General features: G+C 40.3%; 1 protein-coding gene across 5 annotated transcripts in view; it reads left to right on the top strand.

The window, feature by feature from the left end:
* PALM2AKAP2 (PALM2 and AKAP2 fusion) overlaps window positions 1-24,125 on the top strand; it is a 264,299-nt gene that overhangs the window by 126,400 nt on the left and 113,774 nt on the right. The window lies entirely within an intron of this gene.

The raw sequence follows: 24,125 nt of genomic DNA, 5'->3' as shown, positions 1-24,125 counted from the left end.
GTTTATACATGAAATTTTCCTGCTGAACTCCAGTAGAAGAGGGATGCTGCTTTCTATTTCCCTAGAATATATGAACTTTTCTGACAGTCTGACCCTGTTCCTACTGGATTCAGTGGCAAAATTCTCAGCGCTGGGAATGGGGACAGGGCCAGAGTTTTCCTTTGTAGTTCTTACAGAAGTGTAATTTCTCACAGAGTGTACCTCCAGTGCACCTACATAATGACAGGCAGTTGGGTCCAATGCTGCCCTGCTTGTCCAGGCAAAACTCCCGTGGAGGCCCACTGGAGTTTTGTCAGAGCAGCTATTTTGGGAGATCCTGTAGCCACAAGACTAATATTTTCAAAAACTGCTGGTGTTTTGGATGCTTCATTTTCTAACATGGGGCACTAAAAGATGCCTGATTTCCAGTGCATTTTTCTTCATCTGACCTCTGAAAATCAGGCCTCTTAAAAAACAACTAAAGATGAAAATGTAAAAATGTGAAGGCATCCAAAATCAATAGGTCTTTCTTTTTTTTCTTGTTCCTTGATTCTTCTAAATGAGAAAGCAGCTAGCTTTTTCATGGTGAGTTATTATGAACCTGATTCTTGTATCACACCGGTTTGGCTTAAGTTTAACTTCCCTCAGTGTAGTGGAGTTATTCTGGAATTATAACTACATGAGTGAGATTAAAAATCAGGTTTTATATTTTCTGATAGTGTGAACAAGTGCTGAAGATTATTTTGAAGTGTCTTTGAAACTATCAGACTTTAAAAATCAATAACAGCAACTGAAAAAAAATAGTAAAAAAAAAAAGGAAAAAAAAAGAAAACAACAAAAGCCTCTTTTCAGTCTGAGGTGGTTCCTATGATATTTCTCTTCTTTCTTGGATGGTGCTTTTACTGCATTAATTGGTAGTCCAGAGCATCTGATTGAGCACAGTTCTTGCTCTGTACTCTTTTCTTTCTGTGCCAGTAAAAAAAGACACTTATTCAGTGGTGGTAATATGAGGCACACTGAAAACCTACACATACGAAAAAGCAGAAGGTAATTCCCATGTTAGGTCACTCAGCTGTCACTATGGAACTGGTCAGTGAAACTTCTCACCACTGCCCAGGTGACTGTCAGACAAAAAAAAACCTAAACAAGTAGTAAAAAAGCAAATGTAATGAAAGACAGTCTTACCTCTTTGACACCTGCAGAAATTTTGCTGACCTCCATATCAGCTGGAGTGACAGAAATGAATAAACTTCCACATGCTCCCTTTGCCTCCCCTGGGGGCTTTTCTTTGGGAGAAGGACCAAACTCACCCAGAGAAGCTCTGCACATCATTCTTTGACTCAGGCTTAGGTGGTTAAATTTTATCACAGGGTGGAAGGGCCACAGAGCCTCATATTGCAACAAAAGATCTGGTGGCTGTTAAAAACTAGCAGCCTATGTGTGGTTTTGGCTGAGTTCTGTGGGGTTTAGGGGTTTTTTTTGGTTGTTGGTGGTGGTGGTTGGGTGTAATGTTTTTTTTTCCCTTACTCTCTTTTCCCAGAAATGCTAAACATTTACAATTCTAAACATTTCCTAAAACAAGACCCTAAGTTTTGATCCCAATATGGCAGGTGAGGCTGTCCCCAGGCATGTTTAGGAGCCCTGCAACACAAAGGGTGAAGCCCTTTCTGCCTTGCATGTACCTGTGGATGATGTGGGAGCCCGGCACACTTTGCAATGGTTCTGTCACTCTGGGGCCTGCTCACCTCACCAGTAATACTCGGAAACAGATCTCCCAGCCAACTCCTCCTGGCCTGGCCAGTCATCTTGTTGCTCACCATCTCTTCCCCTCTGGGTGTGATGCCACCATCACAGCCATCCTGGCCTCATGATGTCTTCACAGCCTAATCTTTTTGCCCCTCCACTCCTGTCCTCATATGAAATTTTTTTTTCAAAGCCTCCTGCTTGGGAAATTTATGGTATCATGCTAATCTAACCCATTCTGTCCCTGCATCTCTTGAGCCATGTGCTCCCCTGTCAGATGACCTTCTGGTTCAGCACCAACTCAGCATTTTGGGGATGACTCCCTCAGCAGCCAGCTTTGGGAGATGTTTGCTGATGCTGGGACCAGAACATGTCCGAGACCACTGCACCATCTGAGGCACAGCACGGTGGGGAGATGGTGGCACACCATCCAGAAGTCCAGAAGTGGCCCTTTAGTGGTTAGAAGTAGAGCACAAGCCTTAAACCTTAAACTTCACAAATACCTACTGCTCAGTACTTGTAGCTAACATTGAGTGCCTAGGAAGGCCAGTCGTTTTTATGTGTTCACATTAACTCCATGGTTAACCGGCCCCAGTAGGTCCAGGAAAGCTAAAGATTCACCTGCATAGGGTTGGTCTTTACAAGTCAAAGGCAGTTCCCCATCTGAGGTCAGGAAAAGAATGAAATAGGAGCTAATGGGTCTGAAATCGCAGGGCCTTAGCTGAAACAGACTTACTCCAATCCTCCTCCTCCACAAGGGCAGCAGCCATGCCTGGACATTGACTTGTCCCTTCTGGCCACTAGCCTGCAGCCAAGTTACAGCAGAATTCAGATGCATTAGACCAGGCTGATGAATGTAAACTGGTTTTCCAGAGATTGTTGGGCTTTGAAAGGGTTGATTTTCCCCTTACCCTTGGATAGGAGGCTGCCTGTGAAAATCCATGCACAATCAGGCACAAGGAAGGAAAGTGGCCTGCTCTGTGGTCAAGCAGAGAGAGATTTTTGTAAGCATCATTATGGGATGGGTTTTTTTATATTATTTTAAGCAAAATCCCTGTCTGTTTAACTTATATCATCACATGTATATTTTCAGTTTCAGCATGAGGGGATATGAAAAAGTAGAGTCAGACACTGGTTCAGTAATAGCATATTTTGCCACAACAAACTGCTCGCCTTAACTTTTGTAAGAAAAACAAAGAAAAACCTCTTTTCAGTGTATTTTTTCCTAGACTGGGAAAAAAGTAACCTAGGAAACTTTTTTATATTTTGTATTTTCTAAGTTTCTATAAACCCACTCTCCATGTTGTCCCTTGTTTGCATTCAGGGACCATTTCTTTTGCAAACCACTGCATTTTACTTCCATTCTTTCTTCTTTTTTTTTTTTTTAAAACAGAAAAAAATACAAATCAAAAACCACAGCATTATGATTAGTGGCTAGGCAATCTCTTTCAATTACTAGATTATCAATACAGAAAGAAAAGAATTACAGGGTTGTTTTCTTTTTTTAATTTCTTGTGGCTGATGTACTGTATGGTATATGTTTACAGAACTCCTCTGGTCTGCCTTTGTGATGTTATCTAAATGAATGACAAAGTAGGTATGATGTGCCATTTGACAGTTTGCCTTAGCACTCTTGGGTTTCCTTCTTCTTTTTTGTATCTTTTATTTCCTTATTTTTTCTTTCCAAAAAGTGCAGGCTGTATTCCAAAGCTGTATAAACACAACATTATCTTTTAATCCCCAGCAAGAGAAGTGTGCATAAGCCCTTCTCTGAGAAGTGTACCTCTACCAGTGCAGTATGAGACTTCAGTCTTGCAAACAAAAACGTGCATGCCTAATTCTGCTGTGTGAGACCTGTTTCAGTCAACAGGACTCCTCACAGGAAGAACATTGTAGGAGTCTGCAAGATCAGGGCATGAATGATCGACGCAGAGCATAGTTTGGGTGGTCCTTATGTACCTACACAGATTTTATACACTGCTGAGTTTGCCCAAGGTGGTGTAAGCAGAGAGGCTAACTCCAAGCATTGTACCTCTACTGAGAAAAATACAAAACAAAATGGTGCTTAGCATCCAGTGGGATCAAGTCCTGAGTCAGCATTGCTACTATCCATGAGCAAACATTCAGAGGGGCTTCCCTGATGGCCAATGTATTCATCCCCTGCCATTTTACCTAAGTTCACTACTGATTCTTCGCACTCAAATTATTAAGATTCCACAAACTAATCTGAGCAAAAAGATAGCATAGAGAGTTGCTAGAGAAATAAAAGGTGTTCTACCTTTTAATTTAGTCAAACATCCAAATGGCATACTTGGAAAGTAAGCGGGGATATAATAGAAAATGTAGTATTTTACATTTGTGTATTTTTTTAAGGAATAAATATTTTTGTAATGAGATACAAACCCTAGATGGGTGTTGAGTTTTGGAATATCATCCTTCCCATGACATTGAGCCTTTTAACTTTTTCATACATTTATGACAATGCCCAAATTCTTGGGATCTTTTGTAGACTTAACCACATTTTTTTCCAGGAAGAAGGATCACAACACTTTTTAAAGAGTCAATTTAGAAGAGTAGAATCCAATATAACTGCTATAGACACAGCTAAATAATTAAATACATTTCACAGAAAAAGGTGGACCTACACCTTCTATAACTAGACAAATTTCTTTACCTAGAAAGCCAACAGAGTAAACAATAGCTAACTACTTTCAGCAGAGTGGTATGGCTAATAGGGGAAACACATGTTCCATTGTATTTTATCCAACATTAGATTTCAAAGTGCAAGAGATGGTGCCACTGGAAAGAGTTGAACAAAACATTTTAGATGAAGTAGAGGATTTTCCCACATGCTGAGGCATGGACTCTTTATTTTTTCTAAACTCACTAAGTTTCAACCAGTTCTCACTGTCTGTTGGAAAGTTTGGGATTTGCTCAGATTGTATTTCTTGAGCCTTCTGAGCAGCAGGAGTAAACTTTAGTTCTGAGCTTAATAGTTGCAGACTATGACAATATCCAACAAAATTATAGACTGTAATTTTTGTATGTAACAGAGTAAATTCTATAAAATTGCTGAATTTATTCAGTTTAGAATATAAATGGATTGTCACCTAGTCCAAAGAATATAAATCTAACTTGTAATATAAACTTCTATTAACTTAGCTTGTAAATAATGACAAGGGTGCATGAAGTTCTTTAAAATCTCCCACTTGTATTTAAAATTAAACAATTATAAAATTGAGCCTTTTTCCTTGTGGGTTCAAAGAGTCTTGCAAAATCTATAGCTTTTTACCTGTGATGGTTCCACTTAGGCTGTTCAGTGGATTAAGAATAGGCTACTTTTCTTAAGGGCAAACTTGAAGAATTCCAAGCCCCTTCCTTCAGTTTGCAAAAGCTTCTCTTACTTTGCGGGGTTTCGCTGCTATTGTATTTCAAAGCTTTCCTGCAATTGTTTCCCAAATTCTTCTCAAAGGTGGGTTTAGGGGTTTGTTCTAAGAATTAATCTACTTCAGAAATTGAATTTAAAAACCCTTAATTAATTTTTTAGAATTAGCTAAGTAACCCACCAGTTGTGGTATATTTATACATTTTTAACTTGCACTAATATGTTAGTGACTTTTACCAAAATTTAGACCTTGCATATCTATTCGTAGGGTCTGTAAGACCTAAAGATTTGCCCGTGAGTGTAAAATCAAGCATCCAAGTTGTCCTTTTTAATGGAATTACCCAGACGAGTAAAATTTAAGCACATGCACAAATGTGTATAGGGTCTGGCCCTTAAGTGATATGCTACAGGCAAGGCTTATGCTGCTTTAACTGTGTCTTTTTATTAGTCTAATTAGAATTTTAAATGGTGTTGTGAAACTGGTGCACTTTTTGCAGAGGGTTTTAGAGCATGGTCTCCTTGCTGACTGTGTTTGAGGAGACAAATATCCTCCAAGAACTCTCTAAATCCCACTGCCTGGAGACGCAGGGGACAGAGGGGTAAACTTTACACCTCCACACAAACACAACAGAAAAGAGGCAGTGTAACTTTTATTTCCAAATTTTTCTCTCTGCACATCTCTGCCCCAGACTCTGCCTGTCCCCTGTCTCTGTGCTTGTTCTCATTATGGACACTATGGCTCAACTGATCCTTTTTCTTCATCCAACTCCTTCCCTTTCTGTGGTCTCCTAGAAAAAAGAGGGGGAAGAAAGGAGACACCAGACTTATAAAACTCACTCTAGGCCTGCTGGTGTCAGTTCTAAGAAATTATGGTATCTTGTCCTCACTATTTGGACATTTTCCTTTATTTTCCTAGACTCTTCAGACATATTTGAATTAGAGGAGCACTCTCCCTCTCTATTAATCTGGCGTCCTGTGTGTTACCGATACTGCAAGTTCCATTAAAATCTCACTATTTAGGTAAATCTGCTGTCTCTCTTACTAATCTTTTCGAACATACTATGCCCCTTGAACTCATACGAGCCAGATGTGTCCAGGTACATAAAATATCAGCATCTAGAAAGCAGTTCTTACAGCAGCAGAAGGCAATCCACCCCGCCGCATGTCAGGTTGCTATTAGCAGGGCAAAATAGCCTGGAGAAAACGTGAACTTCCCCACAGACTGATCCAGCATGCAAAGGCATTCTCAGCAAAATTAGCTGACAAGAATCTACTGGTATCCCTCCAAGATAACATGCCTGCTAAAGAGAGGTAAACTCCAAAATTAAGAAGGTTTTGTGGAACCGTATAAAGTCCCAGTTGAACGTGGTGCTTGAGCTACACTAACCTTAAGCACACACTTGAAGTGTAACACATACTTAGCACTGTGCAGGTTAGGGAATAGCTTTCAGGATGTATGAAGATCAGCCAGTATTTATCATTAGGGTGCTTTACGGTTGATGGACTCAAATATTGCACCTGTTATTCCTGTTATTTCGCAAGGAACTGCTTAGGGGCACCTGCAAGAGAAATAATCAATCTGAATGTTTTTCCTTCTCCATTGGCCAATTGAATCTGACTGCAGCAAAGGTAGCCAAGAAGGAGCTACCAAGAAGGTCAGGACAAATGCAAAGGACACATTTATGAAGGTTTTCTGCCCCTCCCAACTATGTTCATTCCATAGGCAAAGAACAACTCTTTTTAGGGGTTCAAGAAAATGTTGTGTAAAATGCAGCTTTTATGGTGAATGTAGATTGTGGTTGAGATTTTTTTTAAGCTTTAGTCTCCCACTTTCTTTGTGAGCTAATGTAAATAAAATCCCATTTTGTTGGGGAAAAACTGCTGTGCTAACACTGGATTAGAATTGCTGGGGATAGCTGCTGTATTTTGTAACCTGAAGTGTACTTTTTTGACTGTTATGTTTTTTTCTTCAGATTAAAAAAATGAGTACAAAAAAAACCAAAATAAAAAAACCAAGAACACTGCCAGCAACAGCCATGCTGTAACTGTGGCTTCTCTTTTTTTTTCTCTGTACAGTATCACTAGTAAATAAATCTGCCTTTTCACTGCGCCTATTTCTGTGTCTTTTTACTGTGTTTCTCTCTACCTACCACTGTTCAAGTTATGCTGTGATCTCAAGGACATACTGCACAGGACCTGCCTCTCTCACTAAAAGAATTAAAATACTAACTCCACAGTTGGTTTTTTTCCTCTTTCCTCCACTGCTGTGCCCTGCTGCTGTTATTTTTATGAGATCCTTCATACATATTAACTCATCGTACCTGTTACTGTCTCATTTCTTTTTTCCTTTTCTTCTCCTGTTATACTTTGCCAAGCATATTGTGGACCCTGTTGTCCTAGGATCACATGGCACATTTTCATATTTGCAGAAGAAAAAAAAAGATTGGGTTTAGCTAGCAAGGCAGTATGTTCTGAGCAAACTTATTTCCTGAGTGAGGGAAGTATTCCATACAGCATATATAATTTGTGAGAAAAGAACACTGAATTATTCAAGGACTGACAAAGTAAACAGTGTGCAATTTTCTTTCAGGGCTTATCACAGACAGCATCCTCTCTATATCAGGACTGGAAGAACCTCACCATAATCTGAATTGTAGGCGGGGGGTGGAGGGGAAGAAAAAACCCTCAAGTAGTTGTTTTTCTCCTGAAATCGTGTGTTTACCTGAGGTTAGAGCTATGATAGGATGGATAACACAGCTAGGTATCACATGCCTCCTTCTCGGAAATTTAAAAATTCATCTTTAACTTTGACATTTAAAAAATGCACCACAAATTGCTCATTGCTACACAAGTACCCACCCTCAGCTCCTTTCACTCAGAAGCCATACAGATAAAATGTGTATGCACACGCACGCACACACACACACACACACACACACACACACACTTTTGCAACATGATACTTTTTTGCATCAGAAGGGAAAATGGCCCTGCATTTCTGCTTTATAATTTAGTCCTGAAACTTTTGCAGTAGGTGGGGCTTCAAATTGGTTTTTTTTCCTACTTGTGTTCAATGACAGAAAGTCAATTTGGCTGTCCAAGAAGACTCTGTGAATGCTGGGAGAACTGGCGTGGTTCTGTCATTGAAGGACAAGAATTGATTCTGCTGAGAGAAATTATTATGATTGTTTCAATCTCTTTGATTTTGCAAATACGTTTCTAATTCAGAATTTGTTTCAACATGGCAAAAGGAGGGATCATGAACTTGAGTTAGCAGTAGTGTCTGTGAGAAGACCATGAATTGCAAGGGCATTATCATGTGCTACTAACTTAGTGCTTGGACTCCTGGATACAACAGGTACATATTCCATCTCTTACTGCATACCATGGCCTGTGACATGCTCTTATTTTCATTCCACCTCACTTTATTCCATAGCCATGAGAAGATGTTTGGCTGATAATTCCTCTGCTGTACAAAACGGAGTCATCCAAGTAAATACCAAAAACAGACTAGACAATTAAAATGTTGCTGCTGTAACTAAGGTTTCAAAAACAAGGTATTTCCATGCATTTCCCCTTTTAAAATTTCTGAGGAAAAAACAAAAGGGGGTGATTGGGATATTTTTAATAAAATATTTAGCAGTGGGTTCAGATAGCACAACACTCCCCTGAAGCTTGTCTGGAGTAGTTCTGTGGAGGTCAGTGACTTCACAGAATAAGGGCATATTCAGCGTGTAGGAGGCCTCTCAGGTTTTGTTTCTTTTTCGTTTATTTTAATAGCTCTGTATCCCTCTGGTAGCAGAAGGAAAATAGGTGCTTACACTCAGAGTTCAACACTCCAGCTGCTTCAGTAATTGGGCAGGTGGAGGGAAGGAAATGGAATAGTACATTTTCAGATCCCCTTACTCTCCTCCAAGACCCTCACAACCTTCCCTTAATGCCTCAAAAATCATACCAACTCTGCAAAATTCTTATTTCACACTATGATATTTTCAAGGTTACATGAAGAAAGCTTTAAGGCTAGTAACTGTAAGAATGAATAATAAGAAAGGGACAAGAAGTTAGTGACAGTTTTTGCTGTTCCAAGACCTCCATTTGCAGTTCTAATGTGCTGCTCAGATATCCATTGCACCATGCACCGTCACAAATAAATGTGCTGTAGCTGCCCAGGGGAAATCCAGGCTGGTCTCTGAAGCAGTTTGCAGAACCACAGCATTTTGCACAGGTGTGTAGAACATCCTCCACATTTACCTGTGGTAGAAAAAACTACTTGCTTTATTGTCAGAAGGGTCTAGTTGACACAGATCACTTTCTCAGATGACACAATGGAGGAGATACTTGTATAGAAATAGAGTTTGCTATATCAGACTTGGAGAAGGGCACCAACAGCACTTCTTAAAACATAACTCAAAATAAGAGTTAAGGAAAAAATTAGCTGGCTGGGAGAGAGTGTGGGTCGCTCCAAACAGGGGGCAGAGAGGAGGTGTGTTGGTGTGCAGACACTGGCATGTAAACCTAGGAACTTGGGTGCCACAGAAAGAAGAGAATTTGCTCCTGTCTTTTATACACAGCAGTTCTTCCTGGTATAAGGAAGCAAGGTCTCTGGACACACTGAGCTCTAATAAAGATACTGGCTCAGGTCTTAGGAAACATCGTTTCCAATTGCTGCTCTTCTGAGCAGTTCAGCATGACCTCACAAAAAGTCTCTCATCTGCAGATCTACAAAGGTATGTAGAGACAACATCATCCATTTGATTTAGATGGGAAGTGCAGGTACCTAAAATCCTCGGTGAGCCTGAAGTTTTTCACATTTTAGATCTGTAATTTAGGATATTTGGCACTATCCTGCCTTATGCAGCTGTGGTGATGTGGCTGTTGGTGTCTGTCATAAGACTGGAGGAATGTGGGGCATGCTGTGGGTACACAGCGACATAAAATATCTTCTTACTGCTACAGTTTTGGACTGGTTCTGCTTATAACAGCATTGCCAAACCAGAAAAATATAGGCTGCATTGCAATCAAACCCAGCCAACAACAGCAGTCAAGCATTTGATGGGAATGGTTGGTTTGCCATGAATTACGAGAAAAAGGATAGAACTGTAGCACATTTGGTGGCTTGTAGGTAGGAAAACAAAGGGAAAAGAATAGGTGAGGGAAAAAAAGGAGGCATGCAAAAATGGGTCACTTTCTCAGACACGACAAATCAGTTCAGCTTCCTTTTTGAGTATTTTCACAGTATGTAATGCATCACTGGCTACAGAGTCCCTCCGGCCATGGATGAGTCTGCTCCAGCAATGGCAGCAATATGGTAGCTCCTGTGGGCAGGGGGGAGTTGGTTGAGCTACTCAGCCCTGCTCTGAAAGACGTTATCTATTCACTTGAGCATAACCCTGTGCTAAAATAACTGTGCAGTGGTTACCTCTAGACATCATTTCATTGTGGTTTGTGGGCATTCTGTGGCTTAAAATGAAAGTACCATCAGGTATTGATCATTATATTTCACTGGAGCGTGGTAGACATATCATTTATTTTAAAGCAAATGAGATTACTTAGCCCTGGCAATTTTTAAAGTAGATTGTTGCTGCTCAGTTTTTGTTACTTTGTAAGATAGTGTTTCTTCTTAACATGCTATGCTAAGTTATAAACATCTGTATTGCTACAGAAATAAGAGTTTATAAACAAAGGTGGGGTACTTCCTTCTGTAGACCAACTTAGGCAATTTTATATTGTTTACGGTTGAGTTACTGGTGAGATGGAGTAAAGTGGTGAATCTGTTAAATACCATATGCAGTTGCACACTGAGAACAGAGCTGACATCTGGAAACTCTCCACTGCCGCTCTTTCAGTCTGCTCTTTTTTACAGAAGCTGGAGGTCACCAAGGGGTTAGTCAATCGGGAGAGTTAGCTAAGATAGATACCACCCTGGGATAAAAACAGCCCTTAACTTTACAAGAGAGAAGTAATTTCTGTTTTTGCTTCCACAACTTATGCTGAAATTCTAGTGCTTTTTGGGGTCTTTTTTGAATCTCCAGGTCATGGAGTCAAACAATTTGAGGTCAGTCTTTGCTGCAATTTAAAAAATAAAACAACACAAAACAAAACAAAACCACAAAAAGAAAAAAAACCAACAAACAACAACAACAAAACAAAAACCAAACCCCCGCACATACACAAAAAAAGGAAACAGTATTTCCTGGGATTCCTAACTAAGGATGAAAACTGGAAAATATTTGCTCTAGCTGCATGTACTGCAGATCTGTGGTACTCTATTTTCTGAGCCTTTTTCTGTGGCATTTATGAGACCACAGACTGTATTATTAAACACTCTTGAATACAATGAGGAAATGAGACTACAACAAATGGATAAGCTATTGAAATATTATACATTTTTTCTTCACTGATTTTATACATCAGGATTTTGAGTTCAAAGAGCTAGAAATACTGAGATTAATTTATTGATGTGTCTTCTCAATGTGCCAAACATTTTCTAAATGTGAACGAATCCAGGACTGGTCATGGAGGCTCCCTGTCTCCATTTTCTTCACACATTACAAGTCCAGCAGAGGAAACATTGGGACTCAAAGCTCTAAACAATATTCAGAGTATTTAAAAGTTCTAATTGAAAGTGAAAATAAAAGGAAACTAGTTATTTTTCCCTCATTCAGCACCAAAAAGAGTCCTTCTCTAATCCATAGACTAAAAGGAATTAAATTCAGTTTGATGTCAAAGGACAGCTTTCACAATTTAACAGTTTCAAATACTAGCAGCAGGGCCAACAAGTCCCTTAAAAGAAAGCCCACGTGTGATTTCTGGGTCAGAACCTTACCCCAAGCCCAGCCAGTGAACTCAAAGGGCTTATGTGGGAAGTCAAAGCAGACTTTTGTCACAAAGCACTAGAAATAAAGGAAGTATTGAAATTATTTTGGAAAACCCTCTCTGGTGCAATAATATTTTTAAAGCTATATTCCTGACTGCCAGAGAGATTGAAAGATAAATAACTAGTCCCAGAAAGCAAAATTCAAGGAGGGGAACACAGGCTTTGATTGCATTCCCACCTTACTCTGAAGAAGTGCACTACCTGTCACCATCAGCACCTGAGAAGCAACTGGCATTCCTTATGAAGAAAATAAGTGGCACAAAATCATGATGTTTTCACAAAGGGCTCTGCCTCATGCAGAATTTCAAAAAGCAAATCTCTTTACAGCAGCAAAGCAGGGCCGACCCTGCAGTTACCCTGCCTGGAGCTCCTGGTGTGCTCCAATATTACCCACTATAAAAGCACATGACTCACCGCCCAAGTGACAGCCTTAATTTTCATCTTAAGCGTTTAGTCATTTTCAATTATGTACAATTATGTTAAGAAAAGTTTGGCCAGAAGAGTTTATAGAAAAGCTAATAAGCTTTTTCAATAGTAAGCAGTCAGGTTAATATGTTACCGTGATACAGGTTGCTGAAAGCCATGTTGTTCAAATAGATAAGAAAAAAAATGTCCAGTAGAAATAAATAAACTACTTTTACGGAATAGACCCGTATAAGATATGTTTGAGAAAAATGTAACCCTTCTGCTAGTATTTGAATCCCCACAAATGCTTTTTGTCATAACAGAAAAGAATTAGCCATGTACTTGAATTTAATTACAAGGGTAGCCAAATTTATTTCCACGGATCTGCTTGTACCACCTCATTTCATTAGAGACTTCGTACAAAACACCAGATAACTGGAAACGACAGAAGATGTGAGCCATCCTGTAAAGGAATCACCTTTTTTGGAGAACAGGATTGTTAAATAGTGCCAGGCAGGACAGCAAGATAATTATGAAATAGGCTCAAGTTGAAAGAGAGGGAATTTAGGTTAGATATACCAGAAGAAATTCTTTACTGTGAGGGTGGTGAGGACTGGAACAGCTTACCTGGAGAGCAGTTGTGGATGCCCTGTCCCAACGAGTTTTCCAAGCAAGGCTGGATGGGACTTTGAGAAACCAGTTGGGGTCTCCCCTGCCCATGGCAGAGGAGTTGGAACTAAATAACCTTTAAGGTTCTTTCCCACACAAAGTGCTCTATGGAATGCAGTTAAGTGCTTTAAATGAACTGATCTGTCTCAACCTGCAGTGATGAAGGTCTTGCCTCCTGTGTAACTAACCCCCTTTTCTTCTGAGACCTCTATTCTGCAGAAATATCTTCTTGATTCTCCACTGTTAATGGGTGTGGAAGCCCACCACATATGGCACCTACAAGGAATGGGCAGCAGAGATGGTGCTGAGCAGACAACAAAAGGAGGCAGAAACTTGTTATGTGGTGTTCTAAGGACTCTGAGAACACTGTCAGCATTGGAGCAGAATAAATAATGCTGTTTCATTTCAGTGGTGAAAACTAACAAATAAAAGTAGATTAAAAGGGGATTCTACCAGGCTGATCCCAAAGTTGAAACTTTCTTAATTGACCAGCTGTTTAAAAAAAAACACAGTTTGAAGGAAAAAAGAAAAAAATCATAGTATCTCAAATGGAGTAAAATTATTGCTATGACATTACTAGGATATTCCCTTCAATTTTTTTTAATTTAAAATTATTATTAGTTATTTTAATTATTATTAGTGAATTCTGTGTGATCTTGTTCTTTTAGAGCTCTATTTTTTTCCCAGAAACTCTGCTGTTCAGAGTCAAAGGGAAAATTCCCTTAACTTCAGCCAGCACAGCACTTCTACGTGAAGCCTGCAGGGCTGACATTACAATTTCAAGTCAAGTGTGTCTAATAAGGAAGCTAGCTATGGGCAAGAGACCCACAGCTGTATATTGTCAGTACTGGATGTTGCTCGTTTTCCTGCTGACTGTGGCCAGCTCTCTGATTTTCCCTTCCCTCCTGACTTCTGCCTTTTTCCCCTCAGCTGCCTGCGTATTTGCACAGCACTCATTTGAGCACTGATGCACTACGTGGATGTCTCTGAAGCACAGACTCAGTTTGATGCTGTTGTCAGAGAGGAAGACTCCAGTCTAACATGTATTGTCATGTATATAAAAACTAGCACACCTGTTTGACAGATGCTAAAGTTTGTGAAGAAACTTTTCTCCAGAAGACTTTTTCCAAGAACAAAGATGGGGAGTGATTGCTTTTCTTGACTCATCATCCCCTGTACACAAATCTTCCAGTGTCATGTGCATCTTGAAACCCTTAGACAATACTGATGATTGTAGGAATTACATCCAGATATAACATCTGACCCCAAAACAAATCTTCCCTTTCTCACTTCTACTACATAAAGTAAGCAAAACTCAAATCAGGTAGTGAAGGTTGAAGTAAGAATATAATATGTCAGAAAAATCTTAGTGAAAGGTCTTAGTGAAAAAATGTCTTGTAGACGCCCTAGCCCTTCAGAGAGGTCCCAGAACTGGAAAGCAATAAGATGCCAACTTTGAAGCCAGAAGCTCTGCAAATCTGGTCACTGCTCGAAGACATAGTCTCTGCATTCCTTACTCAAGTCACCTGAGCTCTCTACCTCAGCCTATCTGCTGTCTAATTTTTCAGGCGGAGACACTATTCATCTAAAGACAGCAATGTGAGCACTAATTAGTGATTATAGGGACTATCTCCATCAGGTTGTACAGCAGTTTTGGTGGCTTCTCTCTGTTTCAGTACAAATAATTAATTATATAATTATAACTAATTATAACAGAATCACCAAGACAGAGTTGCTAGTTCCATTCAGTTAATTTTGTCCTTAAAAATAAATCTTCTCTTGAATAAAATCAGTGTGTTTTGGTAAAGTGGCACTCTGTCCATATAATCACATGGTGTTTTTTAAGTGTCAATATTACTGCAAGCTAATTCAGGGCCCTTGTGTGTGAAGAGGATAGATTGGAAAATTGCCCCTGGCACAGTCAGGGAACAGGATTCCCTCGCTATTGAAGCAAAGTGGCATCAGTACTCCCAAGCAGGTGGTCAGAAGACTGGTTTTTTTGTAGTTCAATATATATTCCCACTCTTACTCTTGAAGTAGGAGTGAAAGACAGACAAGTGCTTAGCTGGGCAAGAGTGGCAGATCTCCCAGCTCATCTGAGTTGAAGGGAATTAAATCAAGAAGAAAAGTGACTTCTGGTGCAAGGGAGTCCTATGAGAAGAGAACAAGATGAATACTTGCAGGTTTTCCCAGTCTGAGGAGATATAGAGAAGCACCAGACAGCACAACAAATTGCAAGTGGATGAAGTATCAGTTCTTCACAGCACTCATGCTGAACATGGGGTTTAGGCTCCAGCCTGCTTAGCTGGTCCACCAGGGAGTCTTCGTACCAGTTACAAGTCAGTGCCTGGAAGCAACCAACGTGTCACCTAGTCTACAATAAATAAAAACTCAACGGGCAAAAGTAAACTTGGGAAGCACACAGAAAAGCTCACTTTTGATAGTTTTTTGAGGTTTTGCTGCAGCCCACTGCAAGAGTTCCAAGTCAGAACTACCACAATCCAAATATGAGTCTGCTGTCCCTGTAATTCAGAACAGAGAGGATCATAGGCCACAAAGATCAGGAGCTAGGCAAACTTCAGGGCTAGGCAAAGTACAGGTTTTGCACAAGGGTGACAGACAACCATATGATTTAGAAATGGATGTCCAGGCTTTCCCAGAAAATGAGTGAGCCAGCACCTGTGGTTTGGTGTTCATCCATTAATGTCATTTGTGCAGAGATGAACTGTACAGAGCATTATGTCCACACCAGACCATACCAGAACTGAAGAACAAATCTGAATTGCCTCCATAACATTAACCTCAAAGACAATCCAACCTCAATCTTGACAAATTCTTAGATCTGAAAGATCAGCTTCAGCCAAAAAAGATGAGCACATTCAGGCCTCCAGACATTAACTTCCCTCTTATTTGCTATTTAGATTTTAAAATAAGCTCTCTGTGGAGAATGGTTGCTGTAGCGGCCCTTGTCAGTTCTGTCTTGAAGGGTTTAGTCAGTCTCAAAGATTACATTTGCTTTGTGCTGGACTCAACTGGGCTGAGCTTGACCAAGACCAGTTTTATACCCGCAGAAATGAATGGGGTGGGTGTGGGTGCGTGTGTGTGTTCATGTATGTGCTGAAAACATCCCCTGACACAACAAATATTGGCTTAAATTTATGAAAAAATATTTGGTATTAATTCTAAACAGTGTATCCTTTTGTTAGTATTTGCCCTTGGGTTTTCAATTTTATCAAATCTCCAGTTGACTGAGACAGGACTCACTTTTTTTTTTCTTTTTTGTTGGCAATATAATGGGATTCCCTCTCTATTGAAGCAAAGTGGCGTCAGTACTCCCAAGCAGGTGGTCAGAAGATTGAGTTTTTTTTGTCGTTCAGTATATATTCCCACTCTGACTCTTGAAGTAGGAGTCAAAGACAGACAAGTGCTTAGCTGGGCACAAGTATCCTAGAATGTGGCAAGAACAGGGCAATGGTGAAAAACTTCTGATGTCTTATGTCAAAAAACTGGGCTCACACCCTACAGTTTACAAAATCTGGTAAACCTTCAGCTGTGCAATACTGCCTGCTCTGAAAGCAACAGCTGGAGTCCTGGCCCCACTGCAATCAAAGGGAGTGTTGTTTCTGATTTCCTGGGACCAGAATACACAATGAATCTCTCTGTGTAAATCTTTGCAGGCCTGGATCCTAAAAAATTTACGTGGAAGGATGTACTACTTTCAATAAAATTATACATTTAAATCAATATATTAATATTAAAAAATACCAGCTTTCCATGAAGTTAAGTTTAAAGGAAAAATCTATTCTGTTGCCAGAAAGTCCTGAATATATTGTAAAGCTCCCCAATATTTATAATTCTGTTATTACTGTCACTGTAATCAATCCCATCCATTTCCCTTAGTAAAGAGATGTAAGACTTCTTTCTGGATAGCAAACATTTATGAAAGACATATTAAAAGAAAGAACTTCCAGCTGATCCATGAGGGACAGCATACTGAAGTTATGCAGAAAGAATTACTTGGTATTTGTTTACATCTTTAAACTCTGCCTACATATGCTTTAGCCTGTGTGACCCCTTGACTCACCTTCAAGAGTTTGCACAGCCCACTGTGCATGCCTAGCTTTGATATTAGCAAGCTCAAACTCCAAAGTTTTTGAAATACAAATCATCCAAATAAAACTTACTTTGACATTTGGATTAGTTCCTATTACCAGCAAAGCTATGTGGTTCAGTTCAATTAGTTCTTCTTTTACAGTTCCTCTTTTCAATTTCTACCTGAATCAAAACTGTCATTTGTACAGTATTGTGAGTTAATGTATGGCAAGATAGAGGTCAATGTAGTCTGAACTGAAAGGTATATAGATTTTAAGTTAAACAAGATTAACATCGAGCAAAATGGGTGAGGAATGACAGGGTGATGTATTACACAGAGTGAAGCTGCTGGTATAAGTGAACTCAAGGGGTTATAGGGTAAACAAAAATACCAGAACTGTTCCCAGAAATTGTTTAATCAAAAACTATTACTATCGTGAAAATCACCACATTTTTGAAATAATATGTATTTCCATCAGACTATACTTTTCATTTTCAGTTCAAGTGATAAATCCAATGTGGTTACACACATGAGCCTTGGCTTGGCAGCTGACATAATGTAAAGTTAGGCCCCCCACAAGAATCATAACTATCTTAATGGCAACATGATTATGCTAATAGCAAAGCGATAGAATCTTGCAAAGTGATAGAAATAGCATGTGCGCCTTGTGCAACTGACCTGGTACACTGGACTTTACTGAAGTACCAAACATCCTAAGTATTTGTGGAATATCTTTTATTATGTCCAGGCAGTAGGTGAAAAATTGAATGGAAATGGTCTTTAGCAATTGAAGTGAAAAAGATGCCATAAGCTATATTTTGGCACTTAATGTGTATTTTAAAAAATCAGCATTATATTACAGCAGAGAAGTGCTATTGTTATTGTATGAAAAATGAGGAACTAAGACAGGAGACAATGAAGTGACTGCCGACAATGTAGTAGCTCAGCCATTTCCTTAGAAAAAAGAGTTTTCTGATGCCAGTATGCTTCCTCACAGTTACCATGCCTGTACATTTAATCTGCACAGGACAAGTCATAAACTGAAGAGCAACCAGGCAGGTAACTGTTTCACAGCAGCAAGGAGCCCTGTTAAAAAACCCTTCAGGGTGCTTCAGTGCCCAAGGTGGGAATGATTACAGCCTCCATACCTCCTGTATGCTGTTTGCTACAGAGGCAGCTCTTGTGTATTAGACCAGGCAGTTTTCAGGGTGTGCTAAAGCCAAGGAAAGATGACCTGCCCTTGCTTTATGTCGATGCACTGGTACAGGAAATGCCATGGCTTTACACAGGAGAAGCATGACTGCTCGCATCATGGATGCCTCTTTTACTGCTTCCTTGCATAACTAGTGTTCTGACAATGTTTTTATAGGGCAGAAAAATATCTGCACAAGAGCACAAATGTCTTGTCTTCCTTTCTCTTTTGCTTTGCTTTTCCCAACTTCTGCAATATTCTGGTCTCTCAATCTCAATTAATATACAATTTTCCAGTAAGGATTTTCCTAATCACTGATTTTTAAGGGGAGCACCCTGAACAAAAGGGGGTGTGGCAATCAATATGCCTTAAACCATAGTAGATGGATGTAATTACATAGCAGCAAATGCAAAATAATATCCCATTTTACTAGGATGGGATATAGGATAGGATATATCTTTTAATTTTATAGCCAAAATAAAATAAAATATTATAAACCAGAAGCTATTGGTACTGGTTCATTGAAAAGGAGAAGACTAAGGGAGACTATGTGTTAACCCGTTAGTCTCTCAGCATTTTTTCTCAGATTACCCAGTGCTAGACAGAAGCCAAAAGGCACCTAGACAAAACAAAATGCAGAAATAGTGAACCGCTAGCTTCCAGTGCTCCTTCTCCAAGTATTCACTTACACAATGAATATACTTCCCATTCTAACTCTAAGAATAGTTGGGTACCCTGCAGCAACCTTTGTAGAAACTCGAAAAGAGACCAACCCCAGAGTGAGGGAACAAGAATTCATAGTCCCATTCAACTTAGGTTGCACAGAACAAGCCTCTGCTTGTGTCTCCATCTGTTCATTTCTATTACATATATATACAAAGCCTTAGGCCAGGCACTGTCTTTCAATTACATTTTTATTATGCAGGAAACATGTCTGCTCATTCTGCTCATTAAATCTGGGTTTTTAAAGTGTAAGCTTTGGGATAGCACCAAAATATTCATATGATCATCCCAGCTTAAAAAAAAAAAAAAAAAAAACCAAAAAAAACCCAAAACAAAACAAAAAAAAAACAACCCTCAAGCATCTATTTGAAGTCAACTATTCACCTCCTTCTGCAAAACACAGGAAAGCAAATTCAGCCCTGATACAAATCTGCAAACATCTCACTGACTTCAATGGCCATTCAGCTTAGCTGTGTCAAATCTGAATTAGGCCTTAGGTCTCAAACTGTCTTGTCTGCTCTTGCCATCGGTCTTCCTTTGCTAACCTAATTCCTTATTAAATAGTGTGTCCTTATTGAGTGTGAACCTATCCTGCTGATCCTTTCTCTGTAACAAACACTGCTAGAGGCTAAAATTCCTGAAAGTTATGACTACTTTGACTGCCTCTAGATACTATGAGAGCTTCTTTTAAGGTGGTCTGAAATTCAGACTGTGAATTAAAAATTCCTGAGCATTCAATCTTTACACTGTCATATCTTAGACATTTAAAATTACTAATCTGTTTAACAAACCATAATTTATAACAGTTCAGGTTTTGGGTTCACTGTCTGTTCTCCTTAGAGGTTTCTCAGCTGGCAGCACTAATCATGGTAGCTCACACACTGTGTAGATGATGAGGGTGTTATGCAGAAGAAAACCAAACAAAACAAACAAACAAGAGCAACAACAACAAAAATCCCAGACAGACAAATGTCTCCATGTTAACAAACCAATGGATAGAAAATATATTCAATGGACAAGGCAGAGACATGTACAGTGACATCCCTGGTCTAGTGATTGGGATGGTGGAGGAAGTACAGGGGATACAGACCGGTACAGGGCTTCTCCCTATGTGAAACTTCTTCCTGCTGCTGTCAAAATCAATTTTTCCAGTCCAGTAGGGCATTTCTTGTGTTCTTAGAAACTCTCTTTTACTCATGCTGTTCTCAGAAAATAAATGTGGAAAATACAAGCAACCTACCTGTACTGTTAGAAGAAATTAAGCATGATGGTTATTTTTATCTGTTACTTGGTACACCTTGTAAAGAGACTATTTGAAGAGCCTGAATAAAGGAAGAGGCAGTCAGTCACAAACTTGCTTTAAACTCAGGCTGAACTATTCACACATTGAGAGCTGCTGAGGATCAAGTAATTTGATTGTCATTTAAAGAGGAGAGAAAATAAAAAAGAGAAAAAACAACAAACAAATGAAACCCAAAATCACCAAAGGCCATATCTCTTCTTTTTTCATTATGCTGCACAATATCATGTTCCACGCAAGGCTTGATATTAAAGTACAGTGGTCCTTTCAAAAAGAGGCTTTCTAATACACTTCTAATTTCTAAAAATCTCACAAGAAATGTAACTTGCTATATTTCATCAGGAATGGTTAAATAAGCAGCCTGACATTTGGGGGCTTACCCTGAAACCTGAAATTTTCTGCTCTTTGTTTTCAGAGCTGGAATCTCTGTCTAGAGGGCAGGCTGCCTCTTTAAGGTGTTATTTTAAAATCTTATAAAAGCAAGTAATAACTCTAGCACTGAAGCAATAAGTATTTGAGTTACAGGTAACACGAAAGGTAATTGAAACCCTGATGTAATTTTATGCCTTCTTCATGCTCTATTCCACTGCTATTACGGGTTTATTGTCAAGATGGGAGCTGCACAAAATGATTATTGCTACCCTGGTACAGACTCTATGCTGCTTTTTTCCTCAAGATGGTAGCTAATTCTCTTAGGAAGACACTTTACTCAACCAACACTATTTGGTGTTCATGCTAAGGCGAAAGGGAGAGAACAAAAGAAACAGGACAGGTAAAGAGAGATGCAAGTACGCTACAAAATCTACATTTTAAAAGGAAGTGAGTTTTGCTTATTACAGCTTTTAGAATGCCCCCAGCTAGGCTCAGGGCTCGAGCTCTGAAAAACTCCATAGTTACAAATACTGTTCATGCACCAGCTTGCACTTAGTGCAGCCTGCACAGATGGGCTGCCTCATGAGGCAGGGGAGCCTCGCACACCATGGCCTGCCTTGCACGTGACTTCTGCCCCAGCAGGCAATGCGGGTGCTGCAAACTAAAGTAATGCGACTCCAAAAAAGTTGAAACCAAGCATAGCTATACAAAGTGAAGCATCAGCCTTTAGTGTGTTTTGATGTACTCTGGAATGCAAGTGCTTAAAGGCTTTTATTGCCTCGGGAATATTTTTAATTTTGAATTTAGACAATGCATGTTACAGGACAGATAAACAGCTGAGAGAGAACAAGTAGAACTGAGCTGGTAATTTCCACAAGCTGGCAGGAGAAAAACAGATTTTTCTTCCTGACTTTGGATTGTGCCATAGCTGTTTGTTCTACACTTGAGGAGCCATGTTTAGCATACCACAGGCACAAGAGTCAGAGTTTTTGAATTGCAGCAGCAGGGCACATTTTAAGGAGCACATGTTGTGACTTTGAAGAAGTGAAAGAGGACCAAGCCCTGTGGGAATGGCTGGCCTATGCTCCTTTAGGAAGTGCAGAGAAAAAACATCCCTTTAATCTCCCGTATGTTTGCTTATCTAGAGGCTTAGAGGTTTTACTAATGTGCAGGGTTTCTGTTTCTGAATGATATTTTTATATGAGTTCTCAAAGCATGGGACAATCTGGGAAGTTATATCCAGTTAGCCCATCTCTCTGCAGCAGGACTTAAAAGTAACAGAAGGGTTAGAATGTATGGAGCTCACAGTTGGCAATCACACAGGTGATAGCCTCTGCATAAAAATCAAGGGACAAACATATAACGTGGATGTCAATGTGGGAATCTTCTATAGACCTACTAGCCAGGACAATAATGCTAACGAATTCTTTGAGGAACTAAGGGCCAATTCCAAGTCAACTGCTTTTGTCCTTTCATGGGGATTTCAATCTGCCAGAAGTTAACTGAGACCACCACACAGCTAGTACAACCCAGGCTGGAGGATTCCTAGAAAACCTGAATGACAACTGTCTGGAGCAGGTCCTAGGGAAACCAAATCAAAGTTGCCCTCCTGCATCTACTGCTTTTCAACAGAGAGGATCTCGTGAGCAAAGTGGAGATGAGTGGCCGTCTTGGCCACAGCGATGACAGAGCAGTTGTTGTCAGGAGGAAAAGTGCCAGCAAAACGTCAGCTCTGGACATGAAGAGAACAAACTTCAGGCTGCTCAGGGAAATAGTGAGTAAAGACCCCCAGGAAAATGCTTTTGCAGCACCGGGGTCCATCAGTGCTGGTCACTTTTCAAACATCACCACCTAAGGGCATAGGAGCAGGCAATTCCCAAATACTGGAAGTCAAGCAGAAAAGGCAGAAGGCCAGCTTGACTGAACAAGAAATGAGGCAAAAAAGGAATGTATATACGCAGTGGAAGAAAAGTCAGGTCATATGAGAAAAACAGAGAGATGTTGATTGCCACTGTAAGGAGAAAATTGTATGCCAAAGCTCAACTGGAGTTGAAGCTTGCCAGAAATGTGGGGGAAAATAAAAAGAGTTTTATCAAATACATTAATGGCAAAAGGCAGTGTAGGAATAACATTGGCCCGTTACAGGATGAGAATGGTCACCTCACCAATAGTGACATAGACAAGGCAGAGGTATTTAATGCATTCTTTGCCTCTGTATTCAACATGGTTGAAGGACCAAGAGGGTCTCAATGCCTGGAGGACCATGACTGTGAAAATGCTGAACTTCCAGTCAAACCTGAAATTGTGCAGGATCTGCTGCTCCAGCTGGATCCCTACAAATCTAGGGGGCTTGATGGCATTAATCCAAGAATCCTCAGAGTGCTGGCTGATGTAATTTCAAGTTCTCTCTTGTTGATTTTTGAGCAGCCTTGGAGATTCAGAGGAATCCCAGCTGAGTAGAGTTGATGAATGTTGCTCCAATTTTCAAGAAGGCCAAGAAAGAGGACTCCAGAAACTACAGACCTGTCAGTCTCCCTTCAATGACTGGTAAAGTTCTGGAGAAGATTATTCTGGGAAGTATTGAAAAAACACCTGAAGAACAGTGTTTTCAGGTGGCAGTCCCTGGTCACAGCCTGCATGACTTCATGCAGGGAAAGTCCTGCTTATCAAACCTGATTTCTTCTCATGATAAGATATCCACCTAACTGATCAAGGGAAGCCAGTTGATGCAATCTCTCTGGATTTCAGTAAAGCCTTTGATGCTGTTTCCTACAGGATCCTTCTGGACAAACTGTCCAGCACATGGCTGCATAAACACATTATGCCAGGGGTGAGCAACTGGTTCAGGGTCCAGGCAGAAGGGGTCACAGTGAATGGGGTGGCGCCAGACTGGTGACCTGTCACTGGGGGTTCCACAGGGCTCCATGTTCAGCTCTGTGCTCTTTGTCTTCACAAATGGCTTGGACACAGGACTGGAAGGGTTACTAAGTAAGGTCTCAGATGATACAAAACTGGGAGGAGCAGCTGACTCCCTCAAAGGCCAGAAGGCCCTGCAGAGGCACCTTGACAATGAGAGGGCTGGGCAGGCACCAATTGCATGAAATTCAGCAAGGGCAAGTGCTGGGTTCTGACCTGGGATGGGGCAACCCTGGATGTACAGACAGACAAAAGAATGACAGCCTAGAAAGCAGAAATGAGTTCAGGAAAGGGACCTGGGGATCCTGGTTGAAGTTGAACATGAGTCAGCAGTGCCCAGGCAGCCAGAGGGCCCCCATGTCCTGTGGTGCATCAGGCACAGCATCACAGCCAGGCAAGGGAGGGGATTGTCCTGCTCTGCTCTGCTCTGCTCTGCTCTGCTCTGGGGCAGCCTCACCTGGAGTGCTGGGG

The sequence above is a fragment of the Zonotrichia leucophrys genome, chromosome Z, assembly GCF_028769735.1.
Source record: "Zonotrichia leucophrys gambelii isolate GWCS_2022_RI chromosome Z, RI_Zleu_2.0, whole genome shotgun sequence".
In the NCBI taxonomy this organism is placed as follows: domain Eukaryota; kingdom Metazoa; phylum Chordata; class Aves; order Passeriformes; family Passerellidae; genus Zonotrichia; species Zonotrichia leucophrys.
This window is presented reverse-complemented; position numbering and strand designations above follow the sequence as displayed.